Source organism: Acomys minous, assembly GCF_964271855.1.
Source record: "Acomys minous genome assembly, chromosome: 13".
NCBI classification, from domain to species: Eukaryota; Metazoa; Chordata; class Mammalia; order Rodentia; family Muridae; genus Acomys; species Acomys minous.
This window is the reverse complement of record NC_140495.1, coordinates 84,266,202-84,281,451: the sequence shown is the minus strand read 5'-3', so window position 1 is coordinate 84,281,451 and position 15,250 is coordinate 84,266,202.

The following is a 15,250-nucleotide window of genomic DNA, read 5'->3' as shown; positions in this document are numbered from 1 at the left end:
AAATATAAGAACTTTACAAATAAGTGTAAATATACACTACCTCTTATGTTATGAAGATAATTATCTCCCAAGTGTAGTTGTTTAAGAGTTATTTACATTAATAGAATGCTGTTCTATCAGAATGAGCAATACGTGAACCATTTTTAGGGAATAGGGCCCTACGATTCTCTCAGAGTTAGTTCTACAAAATAATATTTCTTTTAAATTTTTGTTTGCATGCTGGGGCCTTGTGCTAGTTGAGTGGATGAAAAAGATGATTCAGACATGAGGTTTGGCTTCACGCTAGTCATAGGTTGGTGGAAGGCACATGTGCTTGCTTGTGATTAATAGAATACAGGAATTACACAAAATCTCATGAATGGATCCATGTTTTTAGTTTCATAGTTTATTCTTTTTTTAAAAGACAATGGTCAAGAGAAAGGTTCTCCCTCACTGCTCTCATCTCACATTCATTTAATAAAATATAGCTCTTCAAAGAAAAGGGTTTGTCCTGGGCTATACTGGTTGTCAACTTGATGTATCTAGTTTCCCAGAAAAGTTTGAAAAGCACACTTTGGGATACGCCTGACAGGATGTTTCTAGAAGTGATAGATCAGCTTGTGGGTCAGCACTGAGGTGGAAAAACCCACCCCGAAGGCAGATAACCTTGTCTAGTACACTTGGGTTTGATAGAATGAGAAACAGACTAAAGGCGAAGCTTGTTTTTGCTCGTGAGCTTGATTCCTCTTAAGCCAGGAGAGGGTATATACGTTTGCTGCTTCCAGAATCCACACACAGCTGACTTCAGATCTTCAGTCCTTTGAATTCAGGCTCATGCTGTTAACTCTCCACAGGACTTCCTGGAGCTTCATCTTCTGTTATGGTTTGTTCTTATTTTCAGCTTAGTGTAACCTAGACTGCCCTGGAAAGAGCGAACTTCACTCGAAGAATTGTCTCTATCAGACTGGCATGTGCGTATGCCTACGGAATTTTTTCTATCTTTAATTTTGTTCACTTAGCTAAAACAACGTCATATAATTTTTCCCCCTCCCCCTCCAATCCCTCCTATGCTCCATTTAAATTTTATGGCATTTTATTATTTAATTGTTATTGTTGCATACATCTGCAAATAAATGTATAAATGCAAACTGATGAGTCCATTTGGTGTTACTTGTGTCTATATATCTTTAGAGGTGACTACTTGGATTTGGACAGACATTTAGGGTGCTCATCTCTGGGGAAGATTAATTCTCTCTAGTGGTTTTTAGTTGCCTATAGTGTTTCATCTAGGGGTGTGCAATTTTCTCTATTCACTTGCCATGTCAACTGGTGTTCTCATTGTTCAAATCTTATTTCAGAGCTGTAATTTTGAGCTCTCATGTACACAGCTTCCCTGTCATACCCAGAAGACACAATATACTGCAGCACACTTCCTAGTCCTCTGGCTCTTACTGCCTTCCAGCTTCTGTCACAGAAATCTACCCAACAGAAATGAACAGCCATTTTAATGAAGACTGTAGAGGAAGTGTCCTACAGTGGACACTTAGGTTTTTGACATGGTTTTTGCTTTGCTGTGAACTATGTATGATGCCATTTGCACTGTATTAAGTTGGATCCCTTTACTTGGATTTGAGACAGTGAAACAAAGATGCTCAATTAAGTTAAAGAAAATAGTTTCATTTAGTGACAGCTGTAAAATATGCAGAAGACTAGCTGGAAGCAAATCATCAAGACCTTGTAAGGTGGATCCTTCTGTTTGCTTGTAGGGGAAAGTTTTGTTTATTTTTTGAAAATTTTATAAATTTAGACAATGTATTTTGATTATACCCCACTACTTCTCTCAAAATATAACTAGTGCTCCCGGCCAGATGTGGTAGCTCACACCTGTAATCCTAACACTTGAGGAGGCAGAGGCAGGTGGATCTTTGGGGAGGCAGAAGCAGGTGGATCTTTGTGAGTTCAAGGCCAGCCTTAGTCCAGGAAAGACAAGGGAACACAGAAAAGCCCTGTAACTAGTAACTAGTGTTCTTAACCTGTCTCCCTCCCAAGTTTATGTGCTCCTTTAATGATTCTTGATATTAATATCCATATGTTCAATTAAAGCTGTCCATATATGCCCAGATGTGGGGTCATCCACTGGGGCTCTAATGACCTATTAGCAGCCGCATGTCCAAGGAGTAGAGACCCTCCCTCCCTCAGCATCATCAGCTACAATAGCTCCCTCATCAATGGTGGTGACTTATGAGCCCCTCCTCCACCTATTCTGGCACTTTGACTATATTGATGTTATGTAGTATATTCTTGCCACTTTGAAAATATATGGGACCCTGTGTTACGTGTTACCTACTACAAAGAGAGATTCTTTGAACAAAGGTGAAAACAACACAAATCTACGGTTATTAACACACTTATTAAGAAGACAGTTGGACAGTATGACCATTTAAAAATTTCAAAACAGTAGGTTCTCCCTACACAAGGCCTAAGATCTACTTGTTTGTGGGCTTTTAACTAGATTTGAAGTATCAGGCATGAAATCCTTCCCATGGAACAGCTTTATAGTTAATCATAAAGCAGTGGGTTACCCAATAACCACCATGCCACTATTGCACTATTGGGCCCATCTTGCCTGGCAAGATGGTATTGTAGCATGCAGCATCTGGTGCAGAGAGAAATCACTGTTATCCTTTCTCTTCCAATACTCTACATACTCACTCCATCTGGAAGAGAGCGTCCTGGTCAATCAAGGTTATTTCTCTACATCCTGCATCTATGAAGAGTGGTGTCTTCTTCAAAAGGCCTTACCCTCTAGTTGTGGTGGGCCATTGTTTGTGTTGTTTTGGGTGTTTCCAGGACCTCTCTGACAAGTGACAAATAGTGAGATATCCCATGCCTGGTACTAATATTTTTGTTTAATCACACATGTCTTCTGCGATCAGCATTATTTACCCATGGAGGGTACTTCTGTTTAAGCTCTTTAAAATATGCATTGTATTTAAAATTATCTTACATACTAGATGATTTCCATAAGGCCTCTTTGTGTATTACAAAAGTCACTTTTATTCACCTGATATAATTGTCATCTTAGAGGCTTACTGCCTCTGTCTCCTAACCTAGGCCAAGTCCTGGAAGCTTCTACAGCTGAATAAACTCACCACTTTCTAACTCTTTCTGAACTCTGCCTGATTGAGTTCTACTCAGCTGTTCCTGTTCAAACTCCTCTCCAAGCTGACTAATTCAATCTGGCTTCTCTTAGCTTCTGACATTTTGTTCTGCATGAGCTCAAACTAACTAGCAATCTGTTCGAATCTTTTGGCTCCTTCTTATCCCCTGGCTCATTCTGAGTTTACCTGTGTCTAGCTTGTTCTCTCATTCAACTGTTCTCTATAAAATATTCCTAATAAAAACTGCCTCTGACTTCCAGAAGCTCATCTCCACCGCACTGCCTCTCGACTCCCTCTCCACCGAATTGTCTGAACAGAAGAACTCAGAGATCTGCGTGCCTTTGTCTCCTGTGTGCTGAGGTTAAAGACTTGTGCCACGGTGCCTGGACCTAAGCTTTTTCTTTTTTACCTGAAACTTTATCTATACTAAGCTGGCCTTGAACTCAGAAATCTGGTTGTCTCTGTCTCCTGGGATTAAAGGAGTGTCCGTATTCTTGCCAGAGTAACCATGTTGCTGGATTAAAATTCTACTATAGTATACCCTTAGTTTTCATTAATCCCCAGTATCCCCTGGAGTATTCTCTTAAGTTCTCTCATGTCTCCTGTGCTTTGCTTTCCCCTATGAATGTGTGTGTGTGTGTGTGTGTGTGTGTGTGTGTGTGTGTGTGTGTGTGTGTTTAACGTGGATGGCAAGACCGTAGGTTTCTGAATAGCTTTTTGCACACTCTTCATTATGGTTAAGCCAACCCCTTCATTTTCCTATTCTCTACCCACTTTCACATACGAATCTTTCTGTGCCAAGTATACTCCCTCTCTGATTTTATTTTATGTATATTACACTGTGTTAAGCAATTGGGGCATAGGTCAAATTCTCCTTAAATATGCGGCTGTCAGACTGGAAGAGCCAGAGGAACAGGAAATTTGAGGTTTCCTGTTGTGAGATACTGTCTCTTTGTAATCCATAACATCTCAGTAGCATGACTGCCCAGACATGAACAGGACAAGAACTGGATAAATAGACATGCTATCATGAGAGGGAAAGGACAAAGACATCTCTACACTACACAAAGAGCTACTGACAACTAAGGAACACTGGGAGTGGGAGAAATAGTCCTCCCCAGGAAGGGGCACCCCAATTGTGTATCCAATACCAATGATCAGCCCTAAAAACATACAGATAAGTAACATTATACAGATTAAGAAGGATATATATATATGGGAACATATAGGGATATACATGTATGTGTATAACAACAATTAATGAAAAAACAGGTCATGAATTTGAAAAAGAGCTAGAGATATTATGTAATTATAATATCAAAAATAAAAGAAATAAAAAATTAAAAGCTGTATTCATGTATCAAATTATGTGCCATAGTAACTCAAAAGTAACAAAACATTTATATATATATATATATATATACATGAAATTGGGAAAAAAGCATGTTGGGGGAACATGGAAGAAGCTGGTAGAAATAAATAGTTAAATGAGATTGTATTTTGTTGAATGGATATAAGATATTCTCAAAAAATTATAAACAAATACTAGGAAACATTCATTAAATCTTTGAATACTTGGAGTGGGGAAATCTATGATTCAAAGTTTAAACACCACAAAAGAAATAATACATAAATTCAATTGTGAGAAACCTTGCATATATGAAAAATGAAATTATATTAGCCACAATAAAAAATAACAAATTGAAACTTGTATTTAAATATTATTGTTTAGGTAAATTTCAACTACGATTGATTCATACTGAACTAGAAATTGAAAACAAAGTAAAAGCTTTTATTTGAAACTATACACAGACTTTATGGGAAAAAATATAAGTCACTTAAAATACATGAGCAGTTAATTATCTTATTAAAGTGCTAAAAATATATACTGAAGACAACAGATTATTTTAGCTAGTATTAGAAAAATCATATAGTCTGATAGCTACTTTCATTTCAAAGGCAGCAAGTCTGGATATGCTAGGACTGGTATTGCTTCCAACAGAATTTCTCAGGGTGATTTTACAATTCTTATGAAGAAACACACTGTGTTTTAAGAAAGGAAAAAGAAGCACCAGGTAGACATATACAGAGCTTATTGGGATAGACACATTATATAGATGAGTTTGTGTATATTTTTATTTTCATGTACTTAAGCATCAAGTGATTTTTCCAATTGTACCAAGGGCACATGCGTACATAGGCTTCTTTGCTTATACACAGATATAACAACATTGGGAGAAGCTTAATGCCAGTTGCAAGTTATCTACCAGGGCTTAGGAATCAGGATGGGACTTGGTGAGATAAAGGCAGGGCTAGGTACAAGATTTTTAAATGTAAATAATTACGTATTTTATTTTTGTTCTTGAACAACATGAATTTATTTATCTAGTAGGAAAGAAAATATTCAGGAAAGGTTAATCACCAACAACCAGAAAGACATTAATGGGAGGGATTTCTCTCAAATTTAGCATGGATTATGATGGGGGTGTATCTCAGAGTAGCATGCCTGCCTTGCATATGTGAGGCCCTGGGATTGATTCCCAGCACTGAAAAGAAAAAAAAAAACAAACAAAAAACAAAAAACAAAAAAACAAAAACAAAAGATTCAGCAAAAGAATGTGACATGACGCCTAACAGGTTGAATAAGAGAAAAAGGCAAGACTAGTGCTGTGGGCTGTGCAACATCATCATTTAGTTTGGGGACCAAATTCATTTCCCCATTGGATGCTTTAGCATACATCTATATCTATGTATAATTTTATGTGTATAAGTTATTCACCTGCGCATATGTCTATGCCTGGTACCACAGAGGTCAGAAGAGGACACTGAATCCCTGGGCACTGGAGTTACTGATAGTCATGAGCCACCATGTAGGTGCTAGGATTCAAACCTAGGACTTCTGGAAGAGCAGCCAGTGCTCTTAGCCACTCAGCCCTCTCTCTAGCCAGGGTGGACTTATGTTTCATTTATTTATTTTGCTTGAGCTGTTACCCCTTTTCCTGGCCAGCGCATTTTGTTTTGAAACGGACTCCACCCAGCCCCACACTTCTCAGTTTTCTGTGCTCATCAATCAACCATCTCTGTTACTTTACACCACGAACTGGGAAGCATCCGAGGGATAGTCTCAGATACAGAGTCCTGGGTTGTCTTTGTTGCCATCCATGACTGTGGACCCATTACCTTCACCAGGCCAATAACTGAGGCCTTGACCTAGCTTCATTGCTGCTTCTGTTAAAAACGAAACATAACAAAACAAACCACTCCGACCAAAAACACTGACAAGAGGAAGGGGGTTATTTGGTTTGCTGTTCCGGGTTACAGTTCATCACTGGGCGGGGGGTATTCAAGGTAGTCAGCTTGCTTCAGACTCTCATACCTTCTCATACAGGTCAAGGCCAAGCTTATGAAATGGTGCCAGCCACAACGAGCAGAGTCCATCTACATGAACGAACAAGCAAGGCAATTTCCAACGAACATGCCCGTAGCATAATACTCTGCTGGAAAGGTCTATGTTGGGTCAAAATGACCCTTAAAATAAACGGGCATAGATCCTTTTGCCGTCAACAGGCACAGTGTCATTTTAAGTCAGTCTGCAGCAATGTTCGTTATAATCCGCTGTTTCTGGGGTTAGAGAGCCTAAGCAAGGGTCAGAAAGGTGATTGTGTTTCTACCACTTGTAAAATATCTGACCTGTTTGTGACACGCTTCTCATAGGACCAAATGTTCCTTAACATTTACCCAAAAAATTAGAAAATGTGTTAGTAACAGCCTTATCTCCCAGATTTGCACAGCAAAGGACAGCATGACCTTTTAAATATTCCTTTTAGTTAATTCTTAGGATCAAGATGGAGGAAAGAAATTGAGAATAAATATTAGAAAAAAATATGACTGTTAAACAGCCAGACCTGGAGGAGTGAGCCCCACATAAGGGAGAGTAATTGATAGATGAATAATACAATGTGTAAAGATGTATTAGTGTTTCCATTATTTTGTACCATTTCTATTCAGTAGGAGCTGATTTCCATAGTAATATAGTTAGCTAAAAATCTGCCTTTGTATATAAGGTCTCCACAGGAAAAGCAAAGATGAAAATGGCAATTTTTAAAACAATATTCTAGGGTTTTTTGTTTAATAAAACTAATGTTTTCAAATCTGCTTTTATTAAAACACAATAAATACCATCAATTTTTGACATGAAATCTCATTATCCACTGTAAATATTTATCACTTTCCAGGAGAAGATTGTGCAGTGGATGACTTCCCATTGATTCCCTCATAAAGCTGAGGGAGAAGGGAAACTCCTTTTTATTTTCATAAAAATAAAAGGAGTCAGATTTGACATGCATTCCATTTGGACCCTAATCACACAAAGCGCAGATGGTACATCCTGCAAGTATCTTTCCTTAGCATTAGAAAAACTGTGAAAGTTACAGCAGTATGAAACCTTGCGAGGTAAAATTGATGGAAGATGCTCGGTGCCATTCACAGATCATTCCTTCTCCTAATGTGGGTCCCATATTCTTCTTAAGTTTAAAGTTTGTGTACTGCATAGGCCATTTAAACAGAGGAAGGATGGACTAATGTATGCTGTTTAGGTTTAAGGGTCTGCAAACAAGATCTGAAGACTTAAAAAGGAGCCTAAGACATTGACATGGTTTTGGCAAGGATGTATTGGAGACTCTCTGAAAGCTGTTTAGGGTTAGCCACTCAGATCCACGTGAATGGGTTATTGAGTATGGACACCATGTGCTATTGAGGTGAATGAGCAGGCTCCTCAGTTCTAAATGCTGTGCTGCACATTCAGCGTAGCCGAGAGTCTTTGGAGGATGAGGAGCATAGAAGGCAAGGCGTTCACGATCATACTAGATCATACTAATGGAATTAAGCCGAGCAATAGGGAGCTGCCAAAGACAGCTGTGTGGGTTCACATCCAAGTACATGCTCGATGCTGACCACAGGTTGAATGTGTGTGTGTGTGTGTGTGTGTGTGTGTGTGTGTGTGTGTGTGTGTGTGTGTCACAGTGCCCATGCAGAGAACAGAGGATAATCTTATGTGTCGGTTCTTTCTTTGTATGATGTTTGAGATGGGGTCTCTTGATAGACCAGGCTAACTGACTAAGGAGCTTCCAGGGTTCTCCTGATTCCAACTTCCACCTCATAGCAAGAATGCCGCGATGACAGATGTGCACTGTTGTGCTGGGTTTTGTGTTGGGTTCTGAACATCCAAAATCAGGTCCAAACTCAGCAAATGCTATGCCCAATGAATTGTCTCTCGGTCCTTGGCCTCGGTGTTTTAACTCGTATGAGTGGGTTAAATCACACAACTGAGTCTTGCCATTTTAGAAAACCCAACAGTTTTCGAGAATGTGATACAAAACGGAAGCACATGTGTATCTACAAGCTCTTGCATATGAGCTCAACTAGGCTACCAACCTGCAGGAGTGCTGTTGCTAAAGATCGATGGACCACTGGTTAAGGGTGCCATGAGACAGACTTTTCCCAGGGAGATACAGTAAAACTCATATAACTCACCCCAGAAAGGGAGCCCATGATTGACCAAAATGATACCACCAGAGTTCAACTTTGAACCAATTAAAAAAAATTTTTTTTTTTGCAGGAGGAATTACTTGCCAGAACATGGATGAGGGTTTACTTACAGGACCAGAAATGACTCATGGCTGCATCACCAAAGCCATCCCACGTGGGACAACTCACAGAAGCAGAGACTCTGAAGCATGCTGCACAACCTGTAGGCAAGTAAACAGATCAGAGCATCCTGTCTTTTCTTGGTGGCCCAGCTGGTTTGAGCTGGTCTTTGCTTCTTTGTAGCTTGGCTCCTCTGAGAGTGTCTCTCAAAAGATTTTCACTGCACACATACTTTTGGGGGAGGAGGGGCCTAGTGGATTTGGTTGGTTTCAGGGACTTCGTGAGGCTATTTTGAGTTGCTTGCTTCCTGTCCTAACATTCCCTGCAGCGTTTTACTTTTTTTCTGAGAACATTCCATTGTCTCCCCTCCCTATAAACATCGCGTCTTCAGAAACTTCCCTCCAAATTGGAAGGTTTTAATCTCAGAGGAAATTGCTACTCAACAAAGGGACAAATGAGATGGATGTTCTCTCAAAACATCCTCATTTCATTGTCACCCAGCTATGAAGTCTGAAGTTGATCATGACATTAAGATTCCTATTAGTTCTAGTTATAAGTTTCATTTCATTCCCCATGACAAAAAAAAAGTCTTGCTTATTTCATTTTGTGTTGCCTTCTGTGAGCAAACGACCAGGGAAGGAAGTGGTACAAGTGAGGAAGAGAGGGCAGGATGAGAGCGTGATGGAAGAAGGGACAGGGGAGAGAGTGTTTCTACCATCTCTGTAGAGTAAAGAAAGTCTGTGCAAGACTGTTAGCTTGCCATGTTAAACTTTGGAAATGTTTTCTGTTACCCCAATGTGCTAAGCTATCTCCCTAGACAGAGCCTCATAATTATTTGGTGTTTATTATGTGTAGAAAACAATCAATGATAAGTGGATGAGCACTAATATTAAAGATGATTAAAATTGAAACTAAAATATATTTAGCTACTAAATATAAATAATATATTAGGAATGGGTTAAATCACACTTTGATTAAAGTTTCCTTAAAAAGCTTTCATTACTTACCTCCTATTTCTTAAAACCTAAGATATATTACATAATGTAAGATAGTGTTTCAATATGAACTTTCAAATCTTTATATTTGCTTGAAATTTGTGAATAAATATAGATAAAGTAGGTTATTACAGTGGTGGCACTGATGCTGGAGGAATAGCTCAGTGGGTAAAATGTTTGTTGTACAAGCAGAAGGCCCCAAGTTAGAATTCCTAGTGCCCATGAAAAAAATGGCTACATTGTGACAGCTGTTATCCCAGTACAGTAGAATAGAGACAAGGAGGCCTTTGTGGCCAGCCAGTGTAATCAATTTGTTAACTCCAGTTTTAGGGAGTGTTTCAGTTAGGGTTACTATTGCCGTAACGAAACACCATGAAAAAAAAAAAACACGTATCCTGAATCATAGTTCACTAGAGAAGCCAAGGCAGGAACTCAAAGTAGGCAGGAATCTGGAGGCAGGAGCTAATGCAGAGGCCGTGGAAGGGTGCTGCTTACTAGCTTTATCCTTATGGCTTGCTCAACCTGCTCTCTCATGTAGTCCAGGACCACTGTCCTGGGGTGGCATGGCCCACAGTGAGCTGAGGCTCCTACATCGAATTCTTAGAAAATGTTCTACAAGCGTGCTTATAGCTCAATCTTATTATTGTGGAGGCGGGTTCTCCACTGAGGTTCTCCTCTCAGAGGAACTTGTATCTCAAACTCATATAAAACTAGCCAGCCCAGTAAGTTACCCTGTCTCAAAATATAAAGCAGAGAGCAAGCAAGGAACACAGCAGATGCTAAGCTCTGGCCTCCAAGTACACACACAAAAGCATGTGCACATACTCTCTCTGTCTTTCTGTCTCTATCTCTCTGTGTTTCTGTCTCTGTGTCTGTCTCTGTCTCCCTGTGTCTCTGTCTCTGTCTCTGTCTCTGTCTCTGTCTCTCTCTCTCTCTCTCTCTCTCTCTCTCTCTCTCTCTCTCTCTCTCTCACACACACACACACACACACACACACACACACACACACACACACAAGCAGGCACCTAAATCTAGAGTTGTATGAATTACCATTTTGAACAGATGTTTTTTAATTTTTTCCTCACATATATTTCTATACTCTATGATTTATCAGTAACTTAAGTTGTAGCTTGACCATAAACATACTAAAGAAAACAGAGCAAAATTGTAAGAACTTAATCATTCCAAGTTATGAAAGAAGATAAGAAAGTTCAAAGATAAAACAATCATTCACCAAAAGAAATGGGAAAAGTGTGGGGAATTAAAAAAAAGATGAAATTCCATGACAGTTTTAATTACAACACCTGTACAACCACATATGTGCCCTTGACTCCTTTTATAAAACAATACTTTATTAAGTCATTGAGAATCTGATACAATGTATTGGATCATATTCACCTCCAACTCCTCCTACATCACCCTATCACTTCCCTACTCACCCAACTTTGAGTTTTCTTTTTATTTCCCCATATTGAGTCCAGCTTATGTTTCCCAGACCATGGGATGTGGGGCCTGCCTAAGAGTATAGTCTAGGGAGTATTTGAATACATGGAATTGTTTCTGATTGGTTGTTTTATATAATTCTTATTATGAATTGTTGGATTTAGTTTGTTATAATTTGTGGAAGTTTTTTTTTCACTTATACGTATGTGAGATGGCTGTCTATAGTTCTCTTTCCTGAAACCCTAACTCTATCAATCACATTAGGAAGCCATCCCTCTGCTTATATTTTTCTAAAAATATCTAGAGTCTTAATATTAGTTTTCCATTTGAATACTTGGTTAAATTCACTAGTGAATACAAGTGGGCCACGTGTGTTCATTTTGGAAGCATCAGTCATTGATTCAATAGGCTTACTCATAAAATTTCCCCTTTTGTAAGAACTCTGATAATTAATCCACTTAAAGGACTAATTCATCACATTTTCATCATCTATTTTTATCAAGTTTGTGTACATAGTTAATATGTTGTTTAATTTTAAAACAGGATATCATGGGGCCAATAGTCAGGGCCCCTTTCACTAACAACACGAATGGTGCTTCTTCTTCATCCCTTTTTTTTTCTTATTCAATCTAGTTATTGATTTATCGAGACTTCCTTGACCTTGAATCACCTGTAAAACAGAAATATATGTATGATTTCCAATTATTTCAGAATTTTACAGGTGTCCTTGTGTTACAGACTCCTACTTTTAATTTCACTCTGCTCCAATCACACACGTTGTGGAATTCCTAGTCTTTAAAGCATGTCATGGCTTGTTTTATGTTCCTAAACATGGCCTTTCCTGGTGAGTGCTGCATGTAACTATGAGAAGAATGTCTATTCTGCCATTGTTGGATAAAATACATTCTCTAAATGTCAATTAGTTCCAGTTGATTGATGGTGCTCTCCTGTTGAAATACATCTTTAGTTGTTTTCTGCCTGGTGCCAATTACTGATAGTAGGGCGTTAGAGTCCTCCACTGTAATAGTCGCCAGCCATCTCTCCATGCAGTCCTATCAATTTTTGTCTCTGGTGTTTTGACATCCTGTTGTTAGGAATGCACACATTAAGGATCGTGGTGTCTTCCAGAACAATCGGATCCTTTGTCATTACGCAACGTCTCTCTTTATTCCTGACAAATTTACTCCCTAAGAAATCTGCTTTGTCTGAAGTTAATTCAGCTACTTGGGCTTTCTTTGAATAGTACTAGTTTGATATATTTTCCGTCATCCTTTTGCTTTTTAATCTTTGCATTTTTTTTTTACTAAAATTCAGTTCTCGTAGACAACCAATAGTTGTCTCATTTTTATATTGCACCTTGACATATCTGCCTTTTAATTATTGTATTTAAACTAGTCCCACTATAGGAGTGGCTTTTCATGTAATTAGATTATTAGATACCATATTTACAGCTATTTCCTGTTTCTCTTTTACATTTGTCTGTCAATTTCCCTGCTTTTAGCTGAGCATATTATCAGATTTAATTTTCTCTTAATACATAGTTTGTCTCTTTTGTTTTCTTTTGAAAAATGTCTGAGTGCTCAAAGTTGCAGGGTATGTGGGCAATTGATGAAGACACTTCTGAACAGCACTGAATCACTTCATGAGCATGGGCACTTGCTGACAGAATATTCTGTTTCTCTCTGCCACCATACAGCATGGAATCACCCACTGCTCTTAGCCATAAGGTAATAGAATCCAGCATGCTGTCCTTAATATTGTTTTTGAATGGTTATCTATAAGATGAATTAATAAAAAAGAAAAGTGAAAGATTTCACCTACATTCATCCTTCTGTCATGCTTTTCCTCTTTAAGTTATGTTTTAAAACCTACATAACATTTCATCTCCAAAGAATGTCTTCTAACACTTTCTTTAAGGAATATGTAGTACTGCTGATGAATTACTTTGTTTGTTTCTTTGAGATAAGTTGTCTATGTAGCCCAGGTTAGCCTTGAATTCAAGATCCTCCTGCTGCAGCCAGATGTCAGCTTCACTGAGGAGGGCTGTATTTTAGTTCATGTTTGAAAAGTAATTTAGTTGGATACATAAAAGTTTACTGATTTTTACTTTCAATACTTTACATCTTTCATGTCAATCTTTCTGTACATGGTTTCTCAAGAAAAGTCTAATGAAACTCTCATTTTTATTTCTACATAGGATAAAGCTTGTTTTTCCTCTCTGGAGATGTTTGTTTGTTTTACAGTTTTCTCCCTTTCCTGTATCTGCACTTATAACATGATATTCCTTGGTGTAGAATTTTTCTTAATTTCTATTTTTCCTTGGTATTCCTATTATGCATGTCTCTAAATGTTTTAATTGTTCCGTAAATCACAGATATCCTATTGCAGTTTTTAAATTCCCTGATTATTTTTGTTGTTTTCGTTTAGGACCTCGGTGCCAATGCATCCTCAAGCTGGCTGCTTCTCTGTAGACTGTGTCCGATGTGCCCATCATTCTTCATTCTTTTGTGTTATTTTTTTGTTTCTAGCATTTTCTTTCTTAGAACGTATTCTCCATGATAGTTGTGTCTCTTACCTTATACTCTGCGTGTTCTCACGGGAGCATCTAGTTCCCTGTAGAGCCCCTCAGTACATTAATCACAGGCATTTGAACGTCCAGTCTGATCATTTAAAGACTGCTGCCACAATCGGACCCCATGTCAGTAAGCTCCATCTTGCTGTTGTTCGTTTGGCCTTCATCGTGCTCTCAAGTTGTTTTGTTTAAAAAAAAAAAACAAAAAAAACATGATCAGTCAGGTAAAAGAAATCTGGTGCAACATCCCTTTCATGGGAAGCCCAGTTCTATTGTTTGCTGCATCAAAAGCCAATGCTTCCTCTGGTCGCCCTATTTTCTATCATTTGAATAAAACTTTCTCTCCCTTCCCATTACAGGCAAACAAATATTTCTCCAAATCCCAGAGGATCACAGAATGGACTGTGAATCACTGTCCGTAAAGTCAAGAAGACAAGTAAATTTTTATCTTGTTTTCTAGAGATCAGCTGATTTCAGCTCTTTCCCTGCAGGCAATGCTCTGGGGCTATGTTTAGGACATGAGGCACTATCTCAAGCACTTGTAGAATCCCATCTCCTACACATCTGTTCTCTGGAGATGCCCTGCTCCTTGTGGCCGCTGTTGGGAGCATGCAGGCATCTCACTCTGCCTGATGACCCGTGAAGCTTTTCCTCCTTCCTCCTCCCGTGTCTCAGCCTAGAGAAGCCATGTGGCTATGCACGGCTGCTTTGCTTTGCTTCTTCCATTTCTGCAAAACACATGCACTCTTCCAAAGACTCAGACTTGCATAGCAGAAAGCCGAGACACATGGCCTCAGTCCTGTGGTGGTCTTTCTCCAGGCTGTTGGATAGAGAACTCTGTGCTTTGAAGAAGAAAGATAAAGGAGCACAATTATCAATTCCATCAGCTTCAACTTCAACTTAGGTTTCCTAGTTATTATAGGATCATAAAGATCTTTACACTTAACTGGTTTCTTATCTGGTGAAGAGAAAGCTATATAATAGATATGTATATGTAATATAATATATATACATATGTGTGCATAGTTTTAAAACATTTAGTTAAAATATACATAGTTACATATATCTTTTATTATTATATATAAAATAATATAAGCTATGTATATTTATTAGCATCTATTGCTCTGTAATAAACTGTTATAGTTCTGATATGAAAGACATATGTTCATGTCTTGAGTGCAGCTTTTGGCTCTATTAAGAGGCAATTGGGTCATAGGGTCTTTAGTATCACCAACAGATCAGTCCATTGATGATTTCAGTACCAAATGAACTATTAGAAGATAAAGCCCAGCTGGAAGAAAAAGGACAAATTGGTGCGTGTGTGTGTGTGTGTGTGTGTGTGTGTGTGTGTGTGTGTGTGTGTATGTGTGTGTGTGTGTGTGTGTGTGTGTGTGTGTGAGAGAGAGAGAGAGAGAGAGAGAGAGAGAGAGAGAGAGAGAGAGAGAGAGAGAGAG